At 37.0% G+C, this 6,688-nt stretch overlaps 1 protein-coding gene across 1 annotated transcript in view; it reads right to left on the minus strand.

The window, feature by feature from the left end:
- SCN3A (sodium channel, voltage gated, type III alpha subunit) overlaps positions 1-1,911 on the minus strand; it is a 96,327-nt gene extending 94,416 nt beyond the window's left edge. Inside the window, exon 1 of the mRNA XM_011958020.1 lies at positions 1,716-1,911. The gene's annotated coding sequence lies outside the window, so the exon portion shown is untranslated. The remainder of the gene's footprint in view (positions 1-1,715) is intronic.
- Positions 1,912-6,688: the final 4,777 nt, after the last annotated feature.

Raw genomic sequence — 6,688 nt, forward strand, 5'->3', positions numbered from 1 at the left:
AAAAAAAAAAAAAAGCCTGGGTACCTAAGCCTGCAAAATGAGAAGATTCTTGATGTTTGCTGAAACAAAATTAGGATAAATCACTACCTTACTGGGAGGTTACTATGTATAAAGCCCTGTGTCAGGAATGAGTGGCATAATCTAAGAAGTGTAGCAATATAGTCCTCATCTTTATTTCCACATAGAAGATAAAGCAAACAGGAATGAATTAATAACAAACATAAAACCCACATCTACATTCACATGTATGCTACACACTTTGGAGTTATTTAATGATAAATTAAAAGACTAAGCTACCTTCTTCTATGTCAGGTACCTCTTGCTCTCAATGTATTGTTAAGGAAATCAGCATTACTATTAGTCTGAATAAACCTTTTCAGAAAGTAACTCTACAGCAAGGGTAACACATGTTATAGCCAAATACAGATGAAATCTAGACCCTCTTTATGTTATTGTTCCGTTTCTATTAGCTAAACACATGATTGCCAACCTGTGCTAACTATTTAACAAGATGATCTATTTCTGTTTTTCTGTACCTGGACTCAATGTCATGGCTCTGAAAAAAAATAGCTTAGTAAAAAAAGCATGAGTTCATCTCTATCTTCAAGATAATTATCCTGGAACTAATTAATTTTTAGGGGTTGATATTTCCTGTGACTTCGTCTTTATCAGATAGTTATTAGCTTGAAGAGACAACTGCTAACTAGTAACAAAAATTAAGTCAACATTTTAAAGGACAAATCAGCATCATTGGGTTTATTAGCTTTTTAATGTTTCTTTTAAATGCTTGCAAAGTAAACTGTGTGTTTGACTCCCCAGTATTCATTCCATTCCAGACGCTTCCTTCAAGCCCCTTGCCAATCTTTGTTTAAAGACAAGGTATGTGGTCTAATTCTGGCCAGTGAAAGGTGAGGGGACTTCAGTCAAGTGGTTGTTTGTAAAAAGTTTCTTCACTCCCAAGAAAGAGAACAAAGAGAAGATAGCATTCTCTGTCCTCTGGACCCTTTTCTATTGGGATAGAATACATGGCACTACTTCAGCCAAATTAAAACCAGAAGCAATGCCAATCTGAGGGCAAAGCTGACACACTGAGGGTGGCAGGTCACAGAGACATATTTACCCCTGGGCCTTTGATGGATCACTCAGCTTGTGGACCCGAACAACCTCTGCACTGCTTGTTCTGTTCAATAAACGTCTTTCTTGACTAAGACAGTTTTAGACAGTTTTTCTAGTTAGTTGCAGCTGATACACCAAATAAATAAATAGTCTTTGGTCAGTTCAAAAACTTGACCAACTGAGAAGCCAGCTCACAACCAAGTACTCACCACATATTTGGATGACCTTTACCCCATACAGTCAGGTGAGCCATAGATCCAATTACCAAATAAATATAACAAAATTTAAAGTAAATACAGTCCAGGGTAATTTACTAAATACATAGGATGAATGTCTCTTTTAAAAGAAAAATATATAAAAAAACTGAGTTAATCTCTCTTTCTTACATCAATAGCCTTTGGCATCATTCCATCCCCTAATGTCATCTCTGCTATGTCTCCCTGTATATATTTGCCTCATTGGAAGAACAAACTGATAGAGGAAGGAAGAAAACACCCCTCTGCCTTCTTTTGGTCCTGATACAGCTGTCCCGGTTAAATGTAGAAATTTTAGTTTATTTTCCACAAAAACAAATTTATACCCAGAAGTTGTTTTGTTACCTTTGTCACAGCACCTTTTCCCGGAAAAGCTCCAGGCCCCTTCTGTGAATTATCTCATTTATTCTTACAATATCCCTAGAAGAGATTCTTTGCTCCTTTCCCAGTAAGCCACTCTACCATGAATCCTTGACGGTTATCTCATCCCTGACAAACTTTGACATGGCTTGGCTTCAGCTTTCTTGCTCCATGATCTGTGTAGAAAGAGAATACAGGTGAAGTTAGCCTATAATCTTTGACATTTGGCATAGGGATGCTCTGGCTCTGTGTCTGGGTTTTATTCCTTTTTTTATAGCCCTAGATCGAGAAAGCAGGGATGATGCAAAGCAGGATATTTAAACCCTGTTAGAAGCATGCCCTAGCATGACTTAGGAAGAATCGGACCAGGAACCACTGCCAGGATCCTAGGGTGGGGACAGCGGCACTTCCTCCTTCTTTGGCAGCCTTGATTCATTTACTCTTTCTGAAGGCATGCTGGCACTCCTGAGCATCCTTCTGTTCTTCCCTCTTGCTTCCTTCTCTCCTCTTCCCTCCTTACATCTTCCCCTTTGCTTCTTTTCCTCAAATACCTCAAAGACCAAAGAGGTAGACTAGTGGAACATGTGGTTCACATTGGTGTTGTAGGTCATTTTCTAGTTCCTTTTCCTCTCCACCTAAAACCCAGTTTGATAGGCTTACTAAAATAAGACAAGAGCTTCTAAGAGTACATTTTAGATAAGCTGAGGTAAAAAGCCTGCATGCTAAATATTAACCTAAATGTAATAACCAGATGTCATACTCCTTTCCGCTATAACCAACAGCAATGGCTTAGCAGAGTTAAACCAGTAATAATTATTTCAAAGGGCAATATATATAATTCTACAATCAGTAATTAACATTTAAAACAACATTTACTGCAATTCATTTATACAATGCTTATAAGCCAAACTAGTCATGAATTCTCACCAGTAAATTTCCCTTGACCACTTACCATAACAAAAAAACATTAAATCTCACTTTTACAATTTTATACATGGCCTATAAATTCTTTGTCTCCAGATGAACTCTCTCCTAAGCCATTACTTTTTTTTTCTCTATTCTGTTACCAGAGTGATGGTTTCAAAACACATACCCTACCCTTGTTCAAATCTGTCAGTGGTTCTCAGTGACTCAGAATTACTTTAGCAAAGTATGGAAGTGCCTTTATGATCTGGCCTCTGCCTCTCCTCTCTTACCTCTCAGTAAGTGGTAACAATAACACAAATGCTAATGATAATACCCATCAGACACACCATGCTTCAGAAATTGAGCAATAGATTGTTACAGAAATTTATAATCATTCAATAAATGTTAGTTCCCTCTACTTCACAGCCTTAAGCTTAATAAATGTTATTTCCCTTGTCTTCATAGTACACAAGTAACTAAGTTTTAAATACTTTGACCTTCAGCCTGAGCTATAATGAACATGATGTTAAGTATGTTAAACAACCCCAAAATACCTTTTTAAAATATTTGAGAGCTTTTTGCTGGGATGTGGGGGGCTTGAGGTAGGGAAGGCTGGATATCGAAGAGGGAATAAGGAGGAGCAGAAGAGTAGAGTTTGAGAAAGCATCCCACAAGTTTCTGATTTGCTTGAATTATCTTTCTTTTTCCCATCCTTGTGAAAATTACTGATTTACAGATTGGAGAAAATGTATTTTATGGTCTTGGCTTCAAGAGAGAGAATTTTTTTTTCTTGTTTTTAATCCCAAGTATCCACGGGAAATCGCAGATTCCTTCATGTGGATTCATCCTCCAATTTAGGCCACATACTTCAAACTGTATTATATCTTAATAAGAGTTGCATGTCACTCACGTTTAAAAGCAGCTCTGGTTTACAAATTAACCGTTATATAAAATTGGACTCTAAGCAGTTCTGAACTTCAGTGAGCATAAGAATCACTTGTGTGGCAGGGCGCGGTGGCTCATGCCTGTAATCCCAGCACTTTGGGAGGCCGAAGGTGGGAAGATCACAAGGTCACGAGTTCGAGACAGCCTGACCAACATGGTGAAACCCCGTCTCTACTAAAAATACAAAAATTAGCCGGGCGTAGTGGTGAACGCCTGTAATCCCAGCTACTCAGGAGGCTGAGGCAGGAGAATCGCTTGAACGGGGGAGGTGGAGGTTGCAGTGAGCTGAGAATATGCCACTGCACTCCAGCCTGGTGACAGAGCGAGACGCCATAGCCTCCCCCCTCAAAAGAAAAAAAAAAAAAATAGAATCACCTGTGCTACTTGTAAAGGTGCAGATTTCTGGATTCAATTTTTGGAGATTCTGAAAAAGTAGATCTGAGGTAGGGCCCAGGGATCTGCATTTTTAATACACTCTCCAAGTCAGTTTTGTGCAAGCGATACATAGATGACTATTTGAGAAAGGATGCTCTGAAGGAATGAGTAAAGAATACAATCTGAGTGCTTTTGGTAATCAAGCCTAGAGTTTCTCTCTAATGTCTCCAGTAATTAAGCAAAAAATGGAAGCATATTGGATCACATGAGTTTTGTTCTATTTTAGGAAAAAACAAACAAACACATTTCCTAAAAGCTATGTATAAAAAGCAAACATTTTTCAAGAACTAAACTGAAGGGAGGAAAGTTTATTTAGGATATGGTATAAAGGACACGAGGCAACATGCTCAACAGACATCTTAAGTGTAATTTTGCACAGATGCGTACAAGGTTGAGTCAAAAAAGTTTTTCTCTGATGGCTGCAAGTAGTTAAACTCAGTGAATTTCATTTAGAAGGTGATGAGATAAGACAGTTCAGAAACTTTGCTTTCAGATGACCTAATACATCGATTGGATCTGGAGATCCCCCCAAAATGGTTAGCCTGCATTTGAAATTATCTTAATAAAATTTCAGCAATTTAGTAATTTAGGGGAAATTCTTCAGTTTTCAAATAAGGAAGTGATAGCTCAAATAGCATGATAGAAACACTATCCTAAAAATGCTAGATGTCACCAGTTGAGGAATCTTAGACAATTTAAACCTTTAATTTTATTTTTCTTAAGCTGATACTACTTAGTATTGTTATTAATGCTCATGCTAATATCAACAATTGAATATTCTAGAAGTAAGTTTGTTTGTATTCTCTTTTGTGGTTATTTTAATTTATCCTGAAAATTTATTTAGCCTTTAAGATTTCTAGTTCCCAGTGTTTGTAAATTTTTTGTTTTACTATGGCTCCACTATTTTTAGCATCATTTTGTATTTTTACCCTTTATTTCTGGCCATGAATGCAACTTTATTTTCTTTCAATTGTTTTTATCTTCCTTTATACTGATGACATGATATACCTGCTTAAGAATTTTCCAGGTTACAACCATCTGTGTCATGCAGCAGGCTGTAAAATTCTGGCTATTCAGCATTTTGCGCAAGAACAGAAGCAGATCCAAAGGTGATCATGGAGGAACTCACAAGCTTTGCCATGAGGAAGGGACAGCTTTCCATCTGGGTGAGAACCTGGTTGGCTCTTCAACCTCTGTGAAGAGGTAGCAGTCTCAATTACGATCTGCTCACTTGGTTTTAAGACTTCAAGTCCCTATTAAAGAGGTAACTTCAAATAGGCAAATCACCAAGATATCATAGGGTGAAATACTGGAATGTTGTCTAGGAAACCAAATTGTCCATTCGTTCTTAGGGAGCTCCAGAAATTCTCCTTGTAGCAACTTGGACCACCTTCATGGTGGTCCATGTTAACTTAAAGTCTGAGACTTCTTTCTTTGTGTTGTATAAAATTCATTTCTTCCTTTAAAAACATTGGGCTCGGGAGGCTCAGAGTTAAGTATACATTTTGAAAGAGTAAATTCATTAGCATACAGTCCTTAACAGATGTATCACACACATTTTCTCCATTTTCCTTGTCTTGAGATTCCTATTGCCCAAAGATATATTTATATATATTTGAACCTGGGAGGCAGAGGTTGCAGTGAGCTGAGAATACGCCACTGCACTCTAGCCTTGGTGACAGAGCGAGACTCCATTCCCCTCACCTAAAAAGAGAATCAATCACCTGTGCTACTTGTAAAAGATGCAGATTATATATATATATATATATTATATATATATAAAACTTAGCATCGCTTTTTAAAAGAAGTGGGATATAATAAATAAAAATAAAATTCCTCTATGTGATTTAAGACTTTTTCATTCTTTAGCATGATTCTATACTTCTTATAAACCATTTTTTCTCAAGGACTATACTTAATTTTATAATAAAAATAAACATTAAGAAATGAACTTGGAAGCACGTATCCTAACATTGAAAATAATCTTTCAGGCCATCTAGTTTCACCAACCTAATTTAAAGCAGTGGTTCTCAAAATTTAGCATCAGAATCACCAGGCGAACATCTTGCTAAAACACAGATTTCTGGGTTCCACCCCAGGTATATATGGGTGGGACCCAATTTTGCATTTCTAACAAATGCACAGATAATGCTGATGTTGCCAGCCCAGGAACCGCACTTTGACAATACCTAGCTTATAGAATCCAGAATTTTATGGTTTTTTTGTTTGTTTGTTTTTTGTTTTTTTTTAAGGTTAGAAACATGTATACTGCATATACAAAAATTAATTCAAGATGGATTAAAGACTTAAATGTTAGACCTAAAACCATAAAAATCCTAAAAGAAAACCTAGGGAATACCATTCAGGACATAGGCATGTGCAAGGACTTCATGTCTAAAACACCAAAAGCAATGGCAACAAAAGCCAAGATTGACATATAGGATCTAATGAAACTAAAGAGCTTCTGCACAGCAAAAGAAACTACCATCAGAGCGAACAGGCGACCTACAGAATGGGAGAAAACTTTTGCAATCTACTCATCTGACAAAGGGCTAATATCCAGAATCGACAAAGAATTCAAACAAATTTACAAGAAAAAAACAAACAACCCCATCAAAAAGTGGGCAAAGGATATGAATAGACACTTCTCAAAAGAAGACATTTATGCAGCC

This window comes from Colobus angolensis, unplaced genomic scaffold, assembly GCF_000951035.1.
Source record: "Colobus angolensis palliatus isolate OR3802 unplaced genomic scaffold, Cang.pa_1.0 Scaffold456, whole genome shotgun sequence".
NCBI lineage: Eukaryota > Metazoa > Chordata > Mammalia > Primates > Cercopithecidae > Colobus > Colobus angolensis.